Source organism: Jaculus jaculus, chromosome 1 (genome assembly GCF_020740685.1).
Source record: "Jaculus jaculus isolate mJacJac1 chromosome 1, mJacJac1.mat.Y.cur, whole genome shotgun sequence".
NCBI classification, from domain to species: domain Eukaryota; kingdom Metazoa; phylum Chordata; class Mammalia; order Rodentia; family Dipodidae; genus Jaculus; species Jaculus jaculus.
Window position 1 is genome coordinate 135919997 of NC_059102.1, and position 26086 is coordinate 135946082.

Genomic DNA, 26086 nt, shown 5'->3' on the forward strand with positions numbered 1-26086 from the left:
GCTTTTGGAAATAGTTTTGTGAGCCAAGAATCCTGTGACCATCTGAAACCCCTATTTTACAGATGCTGGTTCAATAGTCTGGAGAAGATGTTAAATCCAGTCCTTTCATAAGCCAGTGCAGCCCATCACCCCAGTGCTTGCAGGGTTAATGCTGTAGTCCCTCATTGAGCACAGAATAGCCTGAAACAGGTGTTTGAAAAATACCTAAGTTTATGTCCTGAGTCCTTCTTTTATCAGTTCCGTGGACTTAATGCATTTCTTCAAAAAGCCCTCAGTATCATGAACTGAACACAAGAAAGAAAGCTCTGTCAAAGTATAGCCTAGATAGTATGCTTGGGGACTATATTAAGTGCTCTTTGAGAATAAGTGAATTATAGTGATAGGAAAAGAAAAACAGAGGTGACATAAGGAAGTAGTGTAAAAATTTCTGCTTGAGATATGTGCTACTATTTTAATTTTGAGTGAATTCTTTCATTTTTTATTTATTTACTTGATAGACAGGGAGGGAGAGAGAGAGGGAGACAGAGAGAGAGAGACTTAGGGAGTAAGAATGAGAGAGAATGACCACATGAGAGCCTCTAGATACTTCAAACTCCACATGCATGCACTGCCATGAGTATCTTACTTACATGGGTATGGGGGAAATCAACCTGAGTCCTTTGGCTTTGTAGACAAGTGCTTTACTAAGTCATCTCTCCAGCTCCTGAATGAATTTTTGACCTTTTTCTATCTTAGATTTCCTGTTTACACAATGGGAATATTATGTACAAATGGAGATATTTTAAAACAGAATGAGGAAATCAAAGTGGTACTATTATTGTTCAATCATTATGAATACATACAAAACGTTTAGAAGAATTGATGGAGTGACTTTGTTCTTGATGTTTAATGAGTGATAGTTTTCTGGGGGTAAGTAGGCTTGTTACTACTTCTCTGCATTCAAGATCCCAGGGCTATGGCAAATCAATTGCCAATTTGTAGAAAGAAAAGGAAAACTTTTAAACCCTTAAAGTCAGCAGTAAAATTGTGAGGAAGCAACTGCACATACAAAGTGATTCTGGCCAATGTCCAGTGCTCTGCAAGCAAGTAACTGCTCAACAAAGCTTCCTCCAACAATGCTTGTCTTGTGTTCTGAAAACAAAGAGTAATCTAAGCAGAATTTAATCCATATGCTTCTTAAAATTACTCAGATATTTTTGGATGAAGCTATTTGATGTTCAAAGAAAAATATGAAAATGTCAGATCATGTTTTTTTTTTTTCTTTTTTTCCTTTTTCTTTTTTTTCCTGCCAGATAAGAAGTCACATGTTGGTAAACAAGCATGTCAACTGAGATGAAGAGACAGATGCTGCCATTGTATTTCTTTCACCACACTCAAGCTTCAATGGGCATTTCCATCACTTTTACTGTATTGCCCCTTTTCTTCAGTCTATTTGTTTATTCCTCCTGCTCTATTTCAACAACACTGGAGAGTGGGAAAACTCTGACGCAGTGAAGGAGAAAAAAACATCAGTCTCACACTTATTTCTACACACACTGTGCACACACACACACACACAAAAATACAATACTGCAGACATTCTGGTGTTCACAGACAGATAATGCCATATTTGAAAGATTTCAATAATGGATCTAATCTTGTTGTTTTCACTGATAAGATCAGCAAAAATATGGCACAAAAGGGAAGTAGTTTGATTGTTGTATAGATTCACTCACTTGAACATGTAAACTTTCCTTCTATTTTGAGTTGGTGTTAAGTGAAATTGGCAAATATTTTTATAATACAGGGCAGAAAATGGTGAGAAATTAGAGAGGGATAAATATTCTACAGAAACACAGAGGAGGTAGGGATTAGTTAAGGTAGATTTTTTTTTCATTAAATGTCTTAAGTAGAAGCAAAATATGAGGTCTTATATAGGAGGGAATGGATTTTTATACATAAAATGTGGGTGGGCTGTAGGTTGACAAAATAGAAAGACCATGAGCCCAGAGTTATGTAAGCCCAGAAAGTATCAAAGAAGTAATATGCTGTTTGTTGGATCTGAACAAACTATGTGGAAAAAATTACAAAATAAAACAAATTTTATAGTATCTTTGTGTCTCTAAGGTTGAATTTAGCTTGGGTCTTGTCTTCAGTAAATGTGTCCTCAAAATCTCAAATTGGGTTTGATTACCTCCAGTGATGGTACTGCTACTATATAACCAATATTCCTATTGCACATTTGGAAAATCCTGTGCATTTCACAGAATTGATGCTTATTTCTAGCAGATATGTTTCCTAACTCACTGAGTTAAACAAAGCAAGACAACCTTTACTTAAAACACTCAGAATATCTAAGAGAAATAACAATGTATTTATCCATTATCTCATCACCTTTAGGCTTGACCAGCCTAGATTCTGGGCTCCACATTCTGAATTAATCACTCAGAGGCTGAGGATGTCCAAACGGATACAAACCCTGTTCTCATAGAAACCTTAACCTCATGAGGTAGATAAACAATAATGCCAATACATTCTGATGGTTCCTGGTAAATGCCATTTTAGGCACCAAGGAGTTAAGTCAGAAAGGCACATAATCCTAACTTGGAAAGTACTAATGGCCTCCAAATCTGTGACTCTTGCCTAGTTTAAAACTCTAATTCTTCATTTCTTTCTGTCATTGCTTTGTTTCTACTGTCAGCATGTTCTAATATCCTTTCTGCTCTTAAAAGTTGAAAGTATAGGGCTGGAGAGATGGCTTAGCAGTTAAACGCTTGCCTGTAAAGCCTAAGGACCCCGGTTTGAGTCTCCATTCCCCAGGACCCACGTTAGCCAGATGCACAAGGGGGCACATGAATCTGGAGATCGTTTGCAGCAGCTGGAGGCCCTGGCATGCCCATTCTCTCTCTTTCTATCTGCCTCTCTCTCTCTCTGTCACTCTCAAATAAATAAATTAAAATAAACAAAAAAATTAAATGACCAGATTTTTTAAAAAAGAAAAAAAAATGAAAGTATATTTGTTAATCTCAATGAAACAAAAGCATATACCCTCAGTCCATATTTGCATGTTACATTGCTCCTTACAGAACTTTAGTTTGCCACAGATAGTCTTGTTAGATAATGTGGTAGCTTTGAATAGATGTCCCCAGTAGATTCAGTTTTATTAAAGTTTCTTAGATTTCCAACTACCTGGCTGGAGGAGGTATCACTGGGCAGATCTGAGGATCCAGTCTAAAGGCATGGGAATAGATTTGGTATTCCACTCTAAAAGTATGCAAAATTCTTGAGCTTTGCCTGGAGTTCCTGAAGTGTACTTGCTTGTGCTGGTCTTGGTGCTGGTTTTTCTCTGCTCAGGCTTGTGAAAGTAGACCAACTTCTTTTGCCATTGTGGAACTTCTCCTGGATCTGTAAGATTCAAACTAATTTCCTTCCTCCCACAACTGTGTCTGGTTTGGGGTTGGCCCTGGTGACCTGAGGCTATCTACTATAGATGGCCATTACATTTGATTTCATTATTTTTATCTTCCCACTAACTAAAGCCTCTGAAATTTTTGAGAGCACCAAATCCTAACCACTAGACCCCCAGGGACTCTGAAGTTTTTGAAACACACACATGAACAGCAGAAATGTAAAGATAAAAAAACAACAACAACAACAACAACAAAAAAAAATGTTTTGTAATTATACAATTGGCTGTGAATTCTATTCCTAGAATAACAATTTCTTCTGCATTTGTTTCTTTATGAGTGAGGTTTCTACATGTCTGTGTGGTATGTGTCTGCATGTTCATATGTGTGTCCACATATGCACATGGTATGCAGATGAGGACATAACTTCAAGTGTCATCAGGAAAAACGTCAACCTCTTTTTGAGACAGGGTCTCTCACTAGATGGGAGGGATAGCAAGCTGCAATATTCCTCTTGTCTCATTTCCCCATCACGCCCTCCCCCCACTGCCAAATGTTGGGATTTTGCATGAATACTGGGGATTGAACTCAGATCCTCATACTATCACTGAGCTATCTCATCAGCACTATTTGGTATTTTGAACAGAAGTTCTCACTTTATAGCCCAGGTGGTGTTGAACTAGGGATCCTTCTGACTCAGGCTCTTAGTGCTAGGAGTATGAGTGTGTTACCATGTCCAGCTCAGGATTTCTACTTATATTACTGTATTTCTCTCCATCTCTTCATCTCCAGATGATATTCATTTCCCAAGGCTATTCAAGTCACTTTGAATTCAAATTCTATCATTTGATATATCCCTATTGTTATTTCACCTACATATTTGATTATCTTGATTTCCCATTCTTCACCTAAGACATTGATAGGACTGTTGAATGGAGTGGAAAAAAGGAGGAAGTCTGTGGGCTGTCACTAGTTCCTGCCATCATGACTGCTATTAGTCTGTTTATTAAAACTTCTATGGGGCTGGAGAGATGGCTTATCGGTTAAGTGCTTGCCTGTGAAGCCTAAGGACTGTGGTTGGAGGCTTGATTCTCCAGGACCCACGTTAGCCAGATGCACAAGGGGGCACACACGTTTGGAGTTCCTTTGCAGTGGTTAGAGGCCCTGGAGCGCCCATTCTCTCTTTGTCTCTCTATCTGCCTCTTCCTCTCTCTGTCTGTCACTGTCAAATAAATAAAAATAAATTTAAAAAAATTAAAAAAAAAACAAACTTCTGTGGGCTTGTTTCCACTAGGTGCAAATCTGTCCATCATAACTCCATCAAAGACCATTCCTAACTCATTTCTAGAAAGACATAACAGAAGATATTGTGAAATGACTCACAGACAACTAGATATGCTGCAATGACTTCCTTTCCCTGATCTGCCATCCCCTGACTATAAATGTCTTAGAGTGAAATGGGTCAGTCTGATTTGATGTACTCCTCAAGAGCTCATACCATGACCAAAATGCAAGTGGCACTCCTTCTGTATAATTAGAACTTCAGAACTTGGGGCTAGAAAGGATTGCAGAGATTATCTTGTGCAGCCTCATCATTCCACAAGTGAGTCTGAAGCTTGAAATAACTTTGCCCATGGTCACACAGCTAGTCAGAGCTTGTAATGTAGTTATAACATACATTCCTCTTTTCACATTTAGGAGGAGTGGAATTGACTTCAGAAATGCATCTCTCAAAATATATTCCAAGGAATATTACCACCTGAAAGGCATAAAAAGTCCCCACATACAAATTGCATTTGAAAAGCTCTGTGCATTGCCAGTCATTTACAAGTTACTCAGGCATTAAGTAAACAGTTACTGATTGCCCCTTTTTCATCCGTCATATGCTAGGCATGGGGATTCATGATGAATAAGACAGGGTTTCTTTTAAAGTCCATTTTAGATTTTTTTTTATAGGAGGATAGGCAACCATTAAACATCTAATTACCCAAATAGAGAAATCACTATAAATTGTGACTTTTTCTAAGGGATATTTGTAGTGTATTCTGAGAAAGGAGAAGTGAAACAGGGAACATTTGAGAAAATATTTAAGTATGCCAAAGCTCAGATAAGAGATATATTGGTATATTCAACACAGTAAAATGAGGAAAAGTTTTCAATCATGTTTCTGAGAAGACTACATTATAGCTAATGAAGCAATTTGTTGAAAGTGTTACAAAACATACACATATAACATAGCACAGATGTTCTTTGGGCAGGAGCATGGACCAACTTTATTAGCATTGTGAAAATAGTACATTGAGAGATCAACAGAGACAGTGTAATTAGAGATGAGAGTTCAGTAAAATAAAGCTAGTTTTAATTTTTTATTTATTTGCAAGCAGAAAGGACAAAGAGAATGAGAATGGGTGCATCAAGGCCTCTAGCCTCTGCAAACAAACTCCAGATGCATGTGCCACTTTGTGCATCTGGATTTACATGGGTACTGGGGAACCCAACTCAGGTCATTATGCTTTGCAGGCAAGTGCCTTAAATGCTGAGCAGTTTCTCCAGCCCTTATTATGAAGTTTTGACAGAAATCTGGAGAAGAATTCAGACTTCTTGAATATTGACCTTTAATAAAAAGTAATTAAGATGCAAATAACCAACTGTTGAGGATTGCTTCCCAGTGTTTTCCAGTTTGTTTGATCATGAACCTGGTATTTTAAGTATTCCCTATTTTTTTTTAATTTTTATTTGTTTATTTGAGAGTGACAGACAGAGAGAAAGAGGGAGAGAGAGAGAGAGAGAGAGAGAGAGAGAGAGAGAGAGAGAGAGAGAGGGAGAGAATGGGTGCGCCAGGGCCTCCAGCCACTGCAAATAAACTCCAGACACATGGGCCACCTTGTGCATCTGGCTAACGTTGGTCCTGGGGAACCAAGCCTCGGACCGGGGTCCTTAGGCTTCACAGGCAAGAGCTTAATCACAAAGCCATCTCTCCAGCCCAAGTATACCCTATTAACACGCTATGGAATTATCAAAAAATGCTTATCAGTATAGTGTGTTTTGGGGTATTGTAAAATAAATCCCCATTCCAGCCTCCTCTGAGTGGTAGCAGAGCCTGTAGCTTTGCTTGCTTTCTGCTTTGGAGAGTTCTATGTGTTTCCTTTTCTGGGAGCTGATTCATTTGTTTGTAAGGTCACCCTGGTGCTCTCTGGTTTACTTTCATTCAAATTGCCAGGTGTTGAGCTACAAAAATACAAACCCACATAGTAACCTCTAATACACAAGCATGTTTACTCATGTATTTGTTTATTCCTCACCTCCTTCTACTCACCCTCAACTTACAATGTCATCTGTTTTCAGAATAGAATGTTAATTGCTCATTAATATTTAGAAAAACTAACTCCTACAGAAAATTACCTTCTAGACTAATTATCCTGCAATCAATTACAGATTTGGATGCATTTCCATAGGCTGATGTAATTATATTTTTAAATAAGGAATGAGGAATGAGAGGATTGGAAAGACGAACCAAGGTGTCAATAAGGAAACAATGATAACATTCAAATTACCATTGTGTTGGCTCTCTCCATTCTGCTCTAACCACTAACAGTTAGCAAGGACATTGATTCACTAATACTTCTGGGCCCAATATTTTGCACTTCTTGTAAGCTGCCAGAAAAGTTTGTAGACCTTTGCCCATGTTTTGAGTCTTGCACACTTTTTATTTCCTGAAAATCATTATACCATGTGTTTTTAGCAACCACTGATAGAAAACTCCAATTGTAGTTATCTTAAACAATGACACCATTTATCACCCCTCATGACAGTAAATCCAGTGGGAAGGGATCTCTGGCTTTTGTTTGTTAGTACCTCAATAATTTGATCAAAGAAATATTTTTTTTTTCCATCTTCCTAGTCTGCCCTCCCATACAGTAGCTGGAGCCTAAGGCTGTTTTTGTTCACAGTATAGGTAGAGAAATAGCAATGTTCAATTCAGACATAACAAAAACCAAAGAAAAATATTTCTCTGCTTCATGTTTTATTCTAAGGAAAAAAAGAAAACAACACTAACAAAAATATCCCAACAAGTATCTGTCATACTGTATTAGCAACATAAGCATTACAGTTCTCCTGTGGTAATATTATAACACTGTCTAAAACTGGCCATTTCACAAATTCCCTACAGTGGTAGGTTAGTCTTATATACCTCTCTGTTTTCTTCCTCGGGAATCTGTATTGATAACTCTAATGAGAATGTATCTGAGTATTCTCTGGCCCATGAAACAGGCCAACCTGAAAATGCCAGAGACAAATTCTTTAGGTGCATTTACTAGTAAGATAGGATGTCAGGGATGAGGGTTAAATCCTGGTCTCTTTTGAAGTGGTAAATTCTGGGTTCTACATAGAATGTCTATCAGTAAAAACTCCAGGAGTTTACCAAGAAAACTGATATTCACAGGGTGGTGGGTTACTTCCTCATGTCTCATCATGGTTCCTTCACCATGGCTCCTAGATTCATGTTCCTATAAACTATTTTCACACAAGTTCTCTTCTCTTCTATTTGTGGGAAAACGAGTTGCAGTATCACAACTGAACCAAGAGTAGATTGTGAGTTATCCACTGACTATCATAGATGCATGTTTCAAAAACATGTGGTCCCGGAGCTACCCTCACCACCACATAGGAACTTTTCAGAAATAAATACTCTAGGGTCCCGAATTCAGCCACTGATATAAGTATCTCTGTGGACAGAGCCCAGCAATATGAGTTTCAAAATGCCTTTGGATGCTTTTGATATGTGCTATGATGTGCTGGTTTGGATACATCAGTGTGTCCCTGATTCTGAGAGAAGTATATTCTCCTTCACATCCCATTCTCATGAAGAGATTGCATGGACAAAGTCATGATTTCATTAAGGAAACTCAGGTGTACTAAGATGGGACAATAGTGGCTTCAAGGCCAAGATTTCCACTGCCATGTAGTCTAGTGAGTAGAAGGAAAATTTGGACATCATGAAATAAGGTTTAGCACTCAGTCTAAATAAAAACAAGATACTGCTGCTTTACAGATCCTCCCCCCCCCCCCCCCCGTGGTCAATGTGGGACTCTGGGCAGTGTGGAAAGAAAAGGCCACTGAGGAGAATGTTTCTCTTGCCAGAAGTCATAGCATGAATCCCTTCAATATCAATAAATCCCATGAAAATGCAGATAGATAAAGTATTCTGACATTTATATTCAGCATGAAATACATGAGAATAATAGGGGAGAGGATAATAGTGCAACATGAAGCTTTTATTAATGTTAGACTAACTCTGTGGGGGAAATGATTCGTTTTATTGCTTTAATGTCAGGCTTTTTTCTTTTCCTCCAGTGGGCACAGAGTTGGGGCTGCCCTGATTTTCAGTGAGTAAATGTGAAAGTAGGTATCAAATTCCTCAGCATGTAAAAAGTAAACCCTCACAAGAACTCATGATCTTGGGAAACTTAGGAAAACTCATGAATTGATAAATTCAGATTTAGAATTTTTAGAGTCATTAAATGTTCCAGAAACTATGCTGGGTGATTTTACACATAAAATGTGTTTGAGAAATGCACATGCTTATTAGCAAATGGCTAATATGATAAAGCAGAACAAATCCAGTAAGACATAATGTCCAATGTAGAGTACGTGAAGACAAGATTTGTAGTGCTATCGTTAACTTGCTGTGTGAGAATTGAGTAGAGCTCAGTTGTAGACTACTTGTTTAATGAGATCCTAGGTTCAGTCTTCAGTATATCAAAATGATAACAAGAACAATAAAATAATTTATGTGATCTTTGCAAGTGTGTTTCTAAGATTTAAACTGAAGACCTTGCACCCAATGAATACACTGTATAATTCCAAAATTTTCTTCTATGAACAATTTCTTTTTGGAATGCTGAAAGATATGCAGCATTAAAACAAAAAACATGACCTTGTTTGTCAGGGGGTGAGGGGTGGGTACAAGATGCTAACATTTAGAAATAATAGTGTTCATCATAATTGAAAAGGTTTCCTTCTGAAGGATACATATAACTTGATCAAGGTTTCTGTATTTTGGGAATGTGCCTTATTTTTACCACTTTTTATAATTCTTTTATTATAGTACTTCCTATTATACTGTTGTGAGTGACATCACTTATACCAGCATCCCTGCATCTTCATGAGAAATGCTGGAACTCATTTCTGGCATACATGGCTCTAGAGAGAGATTGAACATGGGTCCTTAGGCTTTGTAGGCAAGAACCTTAACCACTAAGTCATTTCTATAGCCCAGGTTTATTTTTTGTATTCCTTTTGTTAAAATGAAGACATTGAAGCTTGTGAAAGTAGCATCTGACTTTTCCAATGTTACCCATGTAACTTCTCTCCCAATATTTTCACTTCACACTGGTTTCATTTGCTTATGGCAATTTCTACAGTTTAAAGTGCTGTTTTCCCTACACACACACACACACACACACACACGCACACACACATACAGAGAGAGAGAGAGACACACACACACTCACCACCACAGGATTCTCCTATGTTTTCTGAAGTCTAGCTCTGGTCATGCAGGAGTCTATAAATTTAACAAATGTTGAGAATAAAAGAGATCCCACAGGCAGGGATGCTATTCATATTGGAAACTAGACTTCAACACATACTCAGTGGATCTGGCCACAGTGGAAACTAACTAGCTATCAGCCCCGAGCCTGCTGCTCACAACCTCCCCACCACTCAGGATTTTGAGAAATCAGTGTTCTTGTAGAGAGAGGGAGTTAAAGCCTCATGGGTTAAAAGAAAGGCAAGGCTGGTGAATGGGAGCTGCCTTGGCTTAGTTCCAGGTTCTGCACTTTCTTCTATGATGACTTGGGGTCATATGTCGTGTATCTGTCTCTATTTCCTTGTTTTAGAAAAAAATAAAAGAGCTTTCTACAGTGCCTTTCAGCCTTCATGTATACTTATTTTTTAATGTGAATTGACCAAGTTAAACTAAGCAATCAATGAGGTGCTTAGTGTCACATCAGATAGCCCTTGTGGCCATTATTTGAATCAGGGCACTTGAAACCTTCCCGCCACCCACCCCCCACCCTTCTCCTGCCAGAAAAGATGAAAGCGTCCTTTCTGACCTGAGTGCTGGCCTCTGCCTTGAACTTTGCAGTGACTTTCCCGTTACCATTTCCAGCTGGGTCTTTGCTCCCTAGGCAAGGTTGGACTTATCTAAGAGAGTGTAAACTTTTCTGAATGATATTCGAAAATAAAATGCAAGTGATTTCACATCTCTATGAACCTCTCCAATCACAAATTGAGTTTTCTCCTTTACTGTTTTACAGTTTCAAAGTGATTTGAGCAATGACAGGTAGAAACTCCAATGCATGTTTTCCATTCTCTCTCTCTACCACGCTTCTTTTCTCTCTCTTTATCTGTAAATGTATTCTTTACTATGTGTTTGTGCATGTGTAGAGTTGCTTTTGCATTTCTTATGTGCTTACATTTATATTTACCTATGTATTGTTAAGAGTTGAATTTGTGGCTCTGCCTACACTGCACATGTATTTTTGTATATTCGTGTCTGTGTTTCACTAAATGTGTGGTGAATGCATTTTTATAAAGTGCTTTCTGAATGATTACATGCAACTGAAAGTTTGAATACATGTGTTTGTGGTAGTCATATTTGCATATGGCTGTTTTTGCATACATGTATGCAAGCAGCCTAAATCAGCTTATACATGACATGTCACTTCTGTGTCTGTGTTCTTCTTACAGGTCTGTGTTTGTTTATATCAACATCCATATGTGTGTCTCTAACTGTCTGCATAGTTAGATTGGCATTCTACAACACACATATCCATGGTATTCCCTTTCCAACCCAAAGAAAGAATAAACAAAACTCAAGGTCTTTGTGATGAAGTGGACAGCTCCTGCTGGTTTGGGAGGCAACTGAACCATGGAGTGCACCCCTTTGCCAGCCAGGTTTTAACTGTCATTTCTTCATACAGAATTAAGTCACCCTACTGGACTGTATCGTAAGTATATGGCAAGTGAAGAAGGTGCTGCAGATACCACAGAATGACACAGTAACCTCCCTCCCTCCCTCCCTCTCTCTCTCTCTCTCTCTCTCTCTCTCTCTCTCTCTCTCTCTCTCTCTCTCTCTCTCTCTCTCTCTCTCACAGTAGTCACCTGAGAAACCACCCCTGGAGGCTTTATTGAGTGACACATGGCTGGCTTTATGTGGAGCTGATTGAAATGTTAGTCTGGCAGAAACTGCTCGTGTGAGGCAGGCCCAGCACACCTACTTTCCATCCATCACCTGCCTAGATTGTGTAAAGTAAAGTGTGCTCTTCTTGTCAGTCAACCTGTCTTCTCTGCTGGCAGCACCATCAAAGTGGTCAGTTATAACAGTGGTAGTGGCTAAGGGAGAATGGGACTTATACTCAAATAGGTTTTAGGCTTCTTCAGCCATGAGGAGATGCTCCTGTGTGGGCATTTGCACATTACTTTTCACACTGCTGGGATCTGATACCCCGGCAAGAGCAACTTTAGAAATAGTTTATTTAAATTATTTCATGTCTCATGATGCACATATTTGGAAATATTGTGCATCTCAAGTTTCCATGGATATACATCTAACTTCAAGAAAATGTAAGTCTGTACTCCTAAAGAATCTGAGCATCTAAGCCAAGATTATGTACTGTGAGAGAGAAATGTTCCTCAATCTTGAACTATACTCCAAAGTTTATGAAAATTCTGGTTATATCACAGTGTGCTTGTGTTTAAAGAAAATAATGCTGGAACTGGTACCACACACCCTTAATCCTAGCACTCAGGAGGCAGAGGTAGGAAGATACCTGTGAGTATGAGGCCATCCTGGGACTACAAAGTGAGTTCCAGGTCAGCATGGGCTAGTGTGAGACTACTTGAAAAACAAATTAGGCATGGAGAGGTTACTAAATTAATTAAAAATATATTTCACACAAGCAATCTGATTGTGTACTTTTTGTCATAAGACTATATGTACATAGTCCAGCTATATCATTTCTGAGTATGTACTCCAAATAATTATACCCAACTTATGAAAGTGATCCTGGTATAGCCACATATTGTAAGAACACTATTTATAACATCTAAGCTATGGAATCAAACTAGGTGTCCACCAAAGGTTGAACAGGTAAGGAAAATGTGAAATTTATTTGCCATGACATTTTGTTCAGCCATAAAGAAAATGAAATGACATTTGTTCATTTTTTTTGTACGAAAACAGATGGAGCTACAGATCATCATGTTAAGAAAAATAAGAAAGGCTTATAAGAAGAATCACATATTTTCCCTCATCCATGTAATTTATAGGGTAAAATGCATGAAAGTAAAGTTGGGGATTATTAGGTATATGGAAGAAAACATTTGAAAGGGAAAATGGAATAAAAAAGTTAATTCTGAAGATAAATGTAATCATATCATACTATGTACAGTATGAAAACATTATGATAGAACCAATCTCTTTGTACAATTTATATACACTCACAAGAAGAGTAAAATGTACCCATTCTAGCCATAGGGAGTCAATGAAATGTCAGTGGCTAACTCAGAAACATTCCCTGGAGTAGATCATCTGTTATGGAATATCCCACAGTTACTTTGTGTTTGGAACATCTCTCTCTAAAACAATTTGAATAATTTGAAGAGAGGTGTCCTCTATACTAATACAGACATTAACTCAAACATAAAAATTTCTTGCATATATTTCATAGCTATTTTCATACATCCCTTGCCTCCTAACAAAAGTCCTCTTACTGCTATGCAGTAGTTCTTTTATCTAGTAACTTCCCTTCCACCAATCTTCTAGCTGCCAGATGTAATTATGCACACTGACTCATGCCCTCCCATTCTTTCATACATAGAACATAAAGCTCTTGAGTTCTCTTGCATTATTTCTTTATCCTCACATAGCCTCACTATCAAATACCATCTGCAAATTTAATTATCCAGCAATTTATTCCCTTTTCCCAATCACTAGTGAAGTTGAATAACTTGATGATCAGGGAAAAGAGTAAACTTTCTTACATGTGTTCAGAAAAAGAACTTCAACCTTTTCAATGTAAATTTACTTATTTTTCCCCTCTTCAGCTGTGGTGGTTTGACTCATGTGTGCCCCATAAACTTAGTTGTTCTGAATGCTAGGTTCCCAGGTAATGGAGACTTGAGAATTAACGCCTCCTGGACAGTGTATTGTTGGAGGCAGACTTATAGGTGTTATAGCCAGTTTCCCTTTGCAAGTGTTTGTCACACTCTTCTGTTTCTTTTGACCACCTTATGTTAGCCAGGGGAAGATGCCCACCCTCTGCTCATGCTGTCGTTTTCCCCCACAATTGTGGAGCTTCCCCTCGAGCCTGTAAGCTAAAATAAACCTCTTTTTTCCAAGAAGCTGCTCTTGGTTTGGTGATTTCTTCCAGCAATACGAATCTGGCTGCAACATTAGTTTATGGTGAAGAAGGACCCAGGTGATAGAGCCCAAGACAATTAGTAGCCTGGGATATTGGAAATGCAGTGAGATACAGTAGGGGCAGTGATAAGGGGGCTAAGTAGATAGCTCAGTTGGTAAAGTTCTAGATATAAAAACAAGAGGAGGATATGAGTTAAAATCTAAATTTCCCACAAAAAAAGAAAAAAAAATCTGGTGAGGTGACCATGCCTAAAATTGCAGTGCTGGTGAAGCCAAGAATGGTTCCTGAACTTGTCAGCTAGCAGAATCAATGAACTATATGGTCAGCAAATGATCCTGACTCAATAAAAAATGTGGAGATAAACTGAGAAAGATCCTTGACATTGACTTCTGGTCTTTTCAAGCATATAGCATTCATGTGCATGCTCATGTTTACTTATACAAACAAACAAATGTGTGTCCACCAGCATATGAACATACAGTGCAAGCATATGACGTGTGTGTGTGTGTGTGTGTGTGTGTGTATATATGTGTGTGTGTATATACACACACACACATATATATATACATGTATATATATACATATATATACATATATATGTGTGTGTATATATATGCATACATACATATATATGTGTGTGTGTGTGTGTGTGTGTGTGTGTGTGTGTGTCAAAACAGCAACAGCAACAACAAATCCTACTTTAAGTAGAAGGTTGGGGAGATGTCTCAGTGGATAAAGCCTTTGCTGAGCAAGTAGGAGGACACTCAAGCAATAAAGGCTATGTGGGCATGGTGGTCTGTCTGTATTCTCACCAATCAGCAGGCAGATTGAGGGGATCCCTGGAACCAGTTGGCTGGCTAGACTGGGAGAATTGGTGAGCACTGGTTTCAACTGAGAGACTTTGACTCAATATTAAAGTTGAGAGCAATATAGGAGGTGCTTGAAGTCAACTTTTGGCTTTCACACACACACACATGCACACACACATATGTATACACACATCTCTATGCCTGTATGTTATACAACTCAAGGTTGTAGTTAAAATCTTCATTATTTTATTTCAGCCAAGTTACTTATTGTTGCTGAGTGAGAGTCATGGCTCCATGTAAATATTTTATAGCCCAAAGAGAGCAGGATGCATGAAATCAATGGCTGCAAATTATGATATTGGAAAATCATGCACAATTGAAGCCAGGAGAGAGGGAGAATAGTACTTGTCCCAGCTGTGATTTCTGTAAGGAATGCCTTCGCTAATGAAAGGGAGAGTGTTTATTCTGGGTGGGCCAAATCCAATCATCTGTGCATTTTATAAGATGATCTAGAAATCATTATTGGGTCAAAGCAAAGCAAAAATGTTCTACTGACATAGAATCAGTAAAAAGTCATAATGTGATCAGGAACACAGGACCAGAAATCATGGGCAATCACTACCAGCTCAGGGACTTGATGCCATAATTACAAGCAACTGAATTATACCAACAAACAGAATTTATATGTGATCCTGGATTTCAGGTGATATCACAGCCCTCATTTGAATTTTTGCTTGGCATATCATTAAAAGGGGACAACCAACTAATCCAGACCCAGACAATTGGATGACAGAATCTGTAACTTAATAACTGTGTACGTTTTTTTAAATCCCTAAGTGCAGTGATGTGCATCAGAGCCATGGGAAACTCAATTATGCTAGACTCTTTGCCCCTTTTTTATTAGTTATGGACATACTCAGTATGTAAATAGCACAAATTGCTACCATCCTTACCCTCATCCATGACCCCATCCAAAGGGACCCTCCTTATTGGGAGTGCCAGTTATCCCCATGGGGATTATGGGTCATGCATTGTTGGGGCAGCCATCAATTATGGGGAAGAGGCAATGTCTCTGTGGGCAATGTCCCAATTTGTGGCTCTCATAATATCCCCCCCCCCATCACCTTCTGAAAAATACCCTTAGCCATGTTAGGTGTGTTTTAGGTCTACTTCAGTGATAGGCTTTTAGGATCCTCTGTATCTCTGGGTATCTAGTTTGGTAGAAGTAGAGTGTCTTCAGTGTCTATCTCCTTCACCCTTTTGCTGATATACGTTTCACATAGTGCTGCAGTCAGGTTCATATTGCCAGTAGAAATCACCAAACCAAGAGCAGCTTGTGAGAAAAAAAAAAAAAAAAAGAGGTTTATTTTGGCTTACAGGCTAGAGGGGAAGCTCCATGATGGAAGGGAAAACAATGGCATGAACAGAGGGTGGACATCAGCCCCTGGAAAACATCAGGGGGACAAAAGGAACAGGAACAGGAGAAAACTGGCTCTAAGACCCATAAGCCTGCCCCCAACAATACACTGCCTTCAAGAGGTGTTACTTCCCAAGTCTCATCAGCTGGGAACCTAGAATTCAGAACACCTAAGTTTATACGGAACACCTGAATCAAACTATCACACTTAGAAAGCAGTATTCTTGCTCATTTCCCTAATTTGTCTATGGTTTCAGCTGGGACCCTGGTGAAGTACAATAAGCTGTTTCTCTCCTGAGGTACTGCTTCAATCTGAAAACGAGGAGCAGATTCTCTAATGAAGAGTAAAGTCAGGGCTGGAGAGATGGCTTAGTGGTTAAGTGCTTGCCTGTGAAGCCTAAGGACCCCAGTTCGAGGCTCGGTTCCCCAGGTCCCACGTTAGCCAGATGCACAAGGGGGTGCACGTGTCTGGAGTTCGTTTGCAGAGGCTGGAAGCCCTGGTGCGCCCATTCTCTCTCTTTCCCTCTATCTGTCTTTCTCTTTTTGTCTGTCGCTTCAAATAAATAAATAAATAAATAAAATTTTTAAAAAAGTACAAAAAAAAAAACAAAAACAACAACAACAACAACAAAAGAGTGAAATCAGCTCAGGTTAAATGGGATAAACATTGTTAGTTTAGAGAGAACTTAATGAATTTAGGTCCTGCTGTAGCCCAATATTAGTGGAAGTTTGATATTGGAGAGCAAACTCATTATCTGGATATGATTATGACTTGCTTTCCAGTTCCAGATATGGGTTCCTTTCCACTGAGCAGATTTGTTAGCAAATACAAGAGCATTTGGTTACACACCATGGCTGTGTGACACTCTTGAACTTTCATGAGCATCATGTGAGGTTGTTTACTTCTGAGTAGCTTAGACTTTGAGTTTCTTAGGCAGGTGTTGGCAAATTTCCCCCAGTAGGTCATGTAGCAACTTCTAGCACTAGATGGAGTAACCATATAGGAACTGGATTTCTTCCAAATTCCAGCCAGGTCTCTTGATGTTCCTTTCTGACAGCATGTGGTGCCTTCAGCAGTATGACCTTACCTTTAACCTCTGGTGGGTAATCAAGTGCTCTGACATGGATCTGTCTTCTTTTGGGAAACCTTGTAGGTCTCTCTAATCAACAGCCCACTATGGTTGTTAACTGCATCCTGGTACTAGGAGTTAAAGGCCAACACCAAAGGAAAAGAAAGAAGAAGAAAAAAAAAAAAGAAAAAAGAAAAAAGAAACCAAAATAAGAGAGAGAGAAAGGAAAAAATAAAGATGAAGCTTCATCTCACCGTCTCCATGGCCCTTTGATTCAGGTATTCCCACTAAGGTCCTGATGAAGGTTTCATCATTTAGTCTGTCTTCCAGGATACATGATTTTATGGTACCAGTTTCATTTGGGTCCACTTTTGTACCTTCCCTCAGCCCTTACCCTCCCCTACAGCCCTACTCTCCTATTGTCTGGTCTTCTAGATGCCTATTAGGTATGTTAACATCTTGGGCTGATCCAGATCAGGAGCCGCAGATGAGTAAGAACATGTGCTGATTGTCTCTCTGTGATTGGGTGAGTTCCATAAGTACGATCTGTTCCAAGTTTGAACATTTTTCTACAAATTTCATTGTGTCATTTTTTTCTAACTGCTAAGTAGAATTCCACTGTGTAGATACACCACATCTTGGTTATCCATTCTTACAATGATGGGCATCTGGGTTGATTCCAATTCTTAGCTATTGTGAATTGAGCAGCTATAATCATGGTTGAGCAAATATCTCAGAATTGAGGCTCGGAGCTTTTAGCCCAGTAAGGGAATAACTGGATCTGTTGGTAACTTTACAGTCAAATTTTAAGGAGCCTCCATATTGCTTTCCACAGTGGTTGTTCCACCAACAGTGAATGGAGATTCCTATTTCTTTATATCCTTGCCAACATTTGCTTTCATTTGATTGTTTAAGGTTTTGTACCACTACAGGGGTAAGGTGGAATCTCATAGTTTTGTTTTGTTTTTTTAATTTGCATTTCCCTGATGGTTAGGGATGTTGAAAATTTTTCTTAAGCGTGTGTTTGCCATTTGTGTTTCTTCCTTTTAGAATCCCCCGTTGAGTTCTCTGCCCCACTTTGTGAGTAGGTTGTTTGTTTTGGTTTTTGAGTTCTTTGTAGATTCTAGAAATTAGGACTTTGTCAGTTGAATAGTGGGCAAAAATTTTCTACTCAATTCTGTGGGTAGTCTTTTAGCTCGTTTATGATATGTTTGTCTGTGAAAAAAAAGACTTTTCAGCTTCATGAGATCCCAATGGTCGAGTGATTATTTAAGTTCTTGAGATACTGGGGTTTTGTTAAGGAAGTCTTTTCCCACTCCTATGTTTTGGGAAGTTCCTCCTATTTTTCTTTGAGTTGTAGCCCAGTTTTCGTCTTATACTGAGAGCCTTAATCCATTTGGACCTAATTTTTGTGCATGGCGAGATGTGTAAGTCTAGTTTCATTTTTCTTCATATGGTTGTCCAGTTTGTCCAGCACCATTTGTTGAAGATGGTGTCTTTTTTCCAGTGTGCATTATTAGGGCCTTTGTCAAAGATCAAGCAGCTGTAGATTTTTTAACCCTACTTCCTTTACTATGACAAGAATTAAGAAAACAAACTCTTATAAAGTTTTCAAATGTCTAAGAACTAGTCAAATAGAAAATGTGCTTGTCTCTATTCTTCAAGTTATTGCTTCAGTGTAATATTTCCTAAGTAGCTTCTTACTAACCATCATACCTCGAAAAGGCCCCGACTGAAACTAAGGAAAATTGGCAAAACAAGCAAAGGTGCTGTTTTCCTGATGAACCAGATACCAGCACAAGGGGGAAGGAGACCAACACAGAGAAAAATCAACTCCTACCAAATCAGAGAGCCAGAGCCTCAGAGGCCCCAACACCTCATCACTGAAGCAGACCAAAAATGAATCCAACATAGCTCAGGGAAATTTTGCAAAAGAGGGGGCAGAGGGCTGGAGAGATGGCTTAGTGGTTAAGCACTTGCCTGTGAAGCCTAAGGACCCTGGTTCAAGGCTCGATTCCCCAGGACCCACGTTAGCCAGATGCACAAGGGGGCGCACGCGTCTGGAGTTCGTTTGCAGTGGCTGGAGGCCCTGGCGCGCCCATTCTCTCTCTCTCTCTCTGCCTCTCTCTCTCTGCCTGTCGCTCTCAAATAAATAAATAAAAATTAAAAAAAAAAAAAAAAGAGGGGGCAGAAAGTATCTCAGAGCCACATGTTGGGTCATGATATGCAGAGACATTTATTGTACCAGTAACTGTGGGCTAACTCCACAATGCATGACCCATATACATCAACAAGGAGGGGCCTTTGGGAAGGGAGTAGTTCAAGGATGAGCCTAATAATGGTACCAAACTGCCTGTATTTGCTGAATAGAAAACTAATAAGAAAATTAAAAAAAAAATTTCATTTCCTCCTGGCTCAAATTCCCAATCTATTTTCCATATGTTTTTTATCTCTAGATTAATAATCTCACCAGTTGTCCATTCATTAGCTAAAACTTCCATGTTAGTCTCCATCTCTTTTTCTTGATTCTTTCTTTTTAATATATGAATGGGTGTACCAGGGTGTAACTTCTAAAAAGAAAAAAAAAATAAAACCTCCAGATGCATGTGCCTCCTTGTGCATCTGGCTTACATGTATCCTGGGGAATTGAACTTGGGTCCTTTGGCTTTGAAGGCAAGCACCTTAACTGCTAAAGCAATCTCTCCCGCCCCTCTTCTTGATTCTTTAACGTGAGATCAAGTGTCATCACATCTGGAAAGCTTCCCTTAGATCTGGACTCTCATGTGCTTCCACATTACTCCTATGAACAATTTCAATGGTCTTCACATACAACTGCCACGTCTCTACTACCCTCCTGAACAGTTTCTGTGGCTTTCCTGTACAGTTGTCACTTCCATTTGGCCCATTGTTCTCACAGGCAGAAGAAGCATCTTTACAAGGAAAGCTACTCTATTTGCACTCCTGATGACATATGCCCAAGGGTTCTTCTATATGTCATGCTGTGTTCAACGCAATATCTTCAACCCTTTCCATTCTAAATATGCCCCCTATATTTCCATCATGCTTGGTGTTTAAATAACATGATTAGTTGAATTCTATGTTTTATGTTCCTCCAAAATGAAGATATATCAAAGTCCTAACCCTACTTGGAATTATAATTTTTACAATATAAATACAGTCATCTAAGATGAGCACATTAACCTGGGTTCTGTTTCAATAGCTATGAAGACAAAACAATGGGGAATTTTGGATATACACACATAGAGGAAAATGGCTAATGAAGATGAAGACACAAGGAAAATAATTATCAAGTGTACTCTACTCAGGTTGTCTCAAAATAAGGAACTTTTTGGCTACCAAATGCAAAGGCAAAAAGGAATCCTTTATTTGACATTTCAGAGGGATCAAGGTCTATGCACATGTTGGTGTTGGACTTCTGACCACAGAACTCTAAAATAACAGGCTATTTTGATCTTAAGCTCTTCATTTCTTGAGTTTTGTTAAGGCAATCCTGGGAATCTAATGCCATGGATATGCCAAACCCTTTCAATGATTCCTGACTTTGGTCAATTCTGTCTACTCCAAATAGAAGTTTCTTACTGTGCTTCAGTCAGTCACTAGCAAGTAAGATATATTTTCAGGAAAAGATCTCCTAGGAGAACCTTGTACCAGCTTTGTTCTCTGGCTCTTTTATAACAAATAATCTGATTGCTTTTTTTGTTGTTGTTGTTTGTTTGTTTCTTTTTTCATTTTTTTTTTCCTGAGGTATGGTCTTGTTCTAGCTCAGGGTGACATGGAATTCACTACGTGTGCCACCACACCCAACTTTATAAGCTTATTTCTATATGTTCTTATGGCTTGGATATGAATGCCATCCCTGAAGTACTCATGAGTTGAAGGCTCAGTCCCCAGTATAATACTCAAAGATAGGTTTAGGGGAAGTGATTGAGTACCAAGGGCTCAGACATAATCAGCAGGTATATCCATCTATGGACTTATATAAGTTCTCACACTGAGCTCCTCAGTTATGATTTTCCTGGTAGACTCCTTCACTGGGTGGCAAATTCTCAAGGGTCAAGATCACATTATATAGTATGAAATATGGTGTGTTCTCTTAAAGGTACATCTGTTGGAAGCATTCTCCTTTATGTAACAGTATTGAGAGGTGGGGCTAAGAAAGAGGTGATTATGGCATGAGGCATTGCCATCATAAAGGTTTAATACTTAACCATGGGTATGGGTTAGATTTTGAAAGATAAGATTGATCACTATAAGAACTGGCTATTACAAAGCAAGGCTCTATATAGTTGATCTCTTTTACCCATGCATTTTATCTCTCTTCTATGTCTACTATGTGATAAAATCTTCCTTTACTGATACTAATGGGCAGGGCTGCTCAATCCTTGATTTTTACTAACTGAAACTCTGCCCCAAATAAGGTTTCTTTCTAAAAGTACTCAGCATCAGGTATTATATTCTGGCAAGACAAAGCAGTTTAAGATATTGCATTCATGTAGAATGGGGAAACAAATAAAAATAAATAAAATCTTTTCCAGCTTCATTTATCTAGTGTGATATAATTTATAAATAAAATTTTTCTTAGTTTTAATTAAATCATCAGAAGAAAAATAAATCATGATTTCTACCTTCAATTCATAGATGAGACTGAATAAAGCTTGGCCCATATGTCACTTTAGTTCTCACAAGATTAAACAGTGAGTGTAAAGAAAGAGTGGGTACCACATCTCACATAGATCTCACTATACCTCATTCCTCTTGGGTGCTGAATAAGTTCTTGATGGTGGTGGGACTGATCATCTGACAGAAGTTATAATAGGAATTAAAAAAAAATAAAAAATAATTTAAAAGGGCTGAGATTAAGTATGTGAAATGATCCCTGTGAGCAAGTCCTAAATTTATCACCATTCCATTGACATGGTGAATGAATTATATATACAACATTATAATGATGCAATAGCTCACAGCCCTCCATGGCTTGCTGAATTGAATGATCTGGCTGGGCACAGTTTATGGAAGTAAAAATAAGCACAAGATGAACTCCAAGTCATTTGACATGCTATTTGGGATTTCTGCAAACTATGACTCCTTTGTGTTATTGTAATTTTTTAAATCCAGTATTATAAGGATCCTAAATTCACTTGGACAAAGGGAAAGTACATAACATGAAATGAGCTCAAGAGTGTAGATATTTGCTTTCTTCTATTTGGCCTCAACACTGTATCTCTCTGTCAATCTCTCTTTGTATCTCCTTGTCTTTCCTTCTATATCTTCCATCCTGTATCAATCTACCAATTGGTATTTAAATGTCACCCAAATCTAATTGAGTCCAGACATGCCAACCTGCAGAATGTGAAACATGGGGCTCACACAGTTATGGGAAACCCACCATAAGACTGCTTATATGGAAAAATAGAGATGAGGTAGATAAAGAGTTTACCTATCTTATACAAAAGTTTTTATGCTCCATGGAGCTGTACAGGAAGAAGGAGCCTGAGTGTCTGATGTCTAGCATCAGTTTTTCAAGTTCATACTCAGTATGCATTAGACATTGAGCAAATGATGAATGAATTTAAGACTGTGCTTCAGCTTATACTCAGGTATATGAAGCAGGATGAAAATTAATCTCTCACACTAACGCAACTTTCAACATATTTCTAGTTATCCCAGCCACTGACTTCTCAGAGTCAGGACACATGAAATTCCATTTTTTCCATTTGTTCTTCCCTCCTCTAAATTCTATTTTCTGAATATCTGCTGGCTCTCTCTTTTGTGCTCTGAAAATATTTCCATTTTATTTTCTTACATAGAATTTATGACCTTTAGCATAAACTAATTTTTCTTTCCCAGTGTCTCCCACACACAAAAATATATGATTATTTTATTTTGTTGGTTTATTTCTAATATTTAAAAAAATAATGAAAAGGAGCTAACAATTGTCTCTTAAGTAATACCACTAAATAAATTAGCCTTTCACTATTCCAGCATAAGATATACAGTTAAACAACAATTGCTCCATCCAAGTAAAATAATGTCATGTGTATAATCTAGTGCTGACAAGGTAAGTATATTCTAGAGAACAGTCTACTGAACACAAGATGGCTCATTTCAAATATTATTGGTTAAAGAATCATGATCAAAGAAAGGCGGCTAGTTTGGCCATCCAAATATCATGCCAGAGAACACGGGATATTTCTTTCTAGTTCATTCCTCAAACTTGAATCACAGGTTCTGGGGAAATTTTTGTGCAACAGCTTCTTATGTTTTCTGTGAAAGAGCTGATATTTAGTCATGTAATTAAATCTATGCTTCTATCTTGGAGAGGAAAATCAAGATGAAAGAAACAAAGTGTTCCAATTAAGAAGACAAAAGAGATCCACATTTATTGTCCTTAAAAAGTTTGTGTTTAAAAGGAAGAAGATGAAAGAGAATATAAAATAAATAGCATGTTCACACAGGAAAAAAAAAAAAAAAGCCTTTCTGGAAATTATGCTTCCTTTACAATGATGTGGCTCTCAGAGAACAGAATGGTGCTTTTTCAATGAAACCACTGTCTTCAGTGGAATAGATGAGTTTTTGGGGACCCTATCATTGACATCTCAAGTGTGCTGCCATGGTCAGACAGACATCACAATATCATCAGAGATAAAGTGCTGGAACAATAATAAGTAAATTCATCTGTAGCTATACCAATCTAGTTTTTCAAATGAATCCTCTAAAATGCACTATAGCTTCATGGAGGTGTTATCATTTATCCCCTAACTTCTTGTAACTTTAGCATACAGATGAATGAAGGAAGCAGGGCCCTGACATTCTGACTGAGAGCTCTGTGAAGATGCAGAGATGACCATGTTGAATTCTTTTCCTCATCCTACCAATTAGAGAATTTCCTTCTCTCCTGATGAGAGAAAAATGGGGTCAAGATTATTTTTTTAAGTTTCTAAATTTTGTTCTTTTGATTATGATAATTTTTTCTCTCATCTATGATGACATACAGAAGAGGGATTTATGTTCTGTCAGAAAATTAATCCTTATCAGAAAGCACTCTTCATTGCCTGTAGGAGAATTAATAAAATAAGAAAGAAAACTTTTTGGCTTATAAGTAGTGGTCTAAGGGTAACAGATTACTTAGTATCTACCACTTCATACTTTAAAATCATATGGATGAATGTGTGAATGATGTTAACATCAATTTTAAATTAAAAGAAAAAAAATTAGCAGAGACATAAAATGTGAGCAGTGAGCCTGGAGCTGAAATGCTATCAGATTTTCAGAGAATTTGCCTTGCACACTTAATTTTGAAGGTAAATATTTTTTCTAGTCATTATCTTTTACTTAGCACTGGACCAGTTATGTTTCTGTATTTATTTTGAAGGAGAAAAAATGAAGTCAAGCCCAGGTAGACATTCCCATTTTAGTTTCAAAAAAGCAATCCACAATTTGATTCAGATGTTGTTCCAATTGCCTGCTAAAGAGAATAATTCTGGAAATTGTTGTTACTGAAGGACTGTACAGTGTCCTTATAGCAGGCCTAAGATCCACCAGTCTTCGGCTCATGACCAATTTTTTTTTTAACTTTTCTTTCTTTCAAAAATTTCAAATTCATATTTAAACATATGTAAACAGCAAGCATATGAATTTCCTTTCCATTACAAAGTAGGAAAAGATATTTCTTATTATAGAAGTGAAGGTCCTCAATGATTTAATTCTCTGGAGTCACTAAGGACAATAACTATGAACAGCATAGGAACCAAATCCACAGTTCCTAACATAGTACTATTTAGATATTAGGCTCTTAACAAGTACTCCTGTAGCCAATGAATGAATGTTCTATTTTAAATGTGACTATGGTTTGTAATGGATTGTGAGAGCTCATTATGGGGTTTTGTAGGATGGTTGCTTAATAATATTTATCTATACCATATCTTATATGAATATCTTCCTTTATTCAACTTTCATTTTCTGCCATGATGGAGGGTTTGGTTAACATATGTTGTAGACAGTTACTATGAAACCTACATATTTCTTACATTTTACTTTTTACTTTGCATTAAGTTAACCTTATCAATTACAATTTTTGTTTTTACTTTTGGAAAAGTGAATATGGGTGTACTTACTTTCTGGGTAAACTGTGCTTGGTGCTAAAAAAAAAAAAAAATAGAGTCATATACTTACTTGGCCTAAAATCATAATCAATCTATAACACTGACTGTTGAAGGAGTGAGATACAAGATTGCCAGAATGGGGAAAGGGAAAAGCCACACTGGAAACATCAACTGTTCTGCGGCACATGACAACACTGATTCCCTCCACTGGAGGTAGAACTGAGATTCAAGTATGTACAACTCATGGAGTCATTTCCTGCTGCCTACCTTGTTTTGGTCTCTGTAAATTTTCATAACCTGGCAGATTCGTTTATTGTCATCTTGAAAGATACTCAATGATTCTGATAATTTGCATTTTCTACCAACATACCAATTACCTTTCTGTTGCTTGCAACTAAAAGTGAAGACCATTATAGAGATTGTTATCAAGTAATTGGTTATAGATTATTATTCTTAAGAAGAAAGAAGGGATGTGTGATAGATTTTCTGACCTAGTTGTACCTAAAAGCAATATTAATTCTATTAGAATTCAAGGAAGGGAATTTAGCTTCCCATGACATGCAACAGTGCAAGAGCTAATTAAAGAATCACCGACATGCACCTAATGTAAACTGCCTACTACAGTCAAAACCTGGGAGCTTCATTGCCATAATCATCAAATAATATGAAGGACAGAAAAGTAGAGTGTGGGATCTGCTGCAGAAGGCACATTGAAAAAAAAAAAAACTCCATGTTTAGCTCAAAACATGGGCTGAAATCTAGAGAATTTCTATACCTTTAGAAAGAAAAAAAAAACAAATACACTCTAAAGAAAGAAAAACAAAACCAAACTTTTTTTATAGTCACAAGAC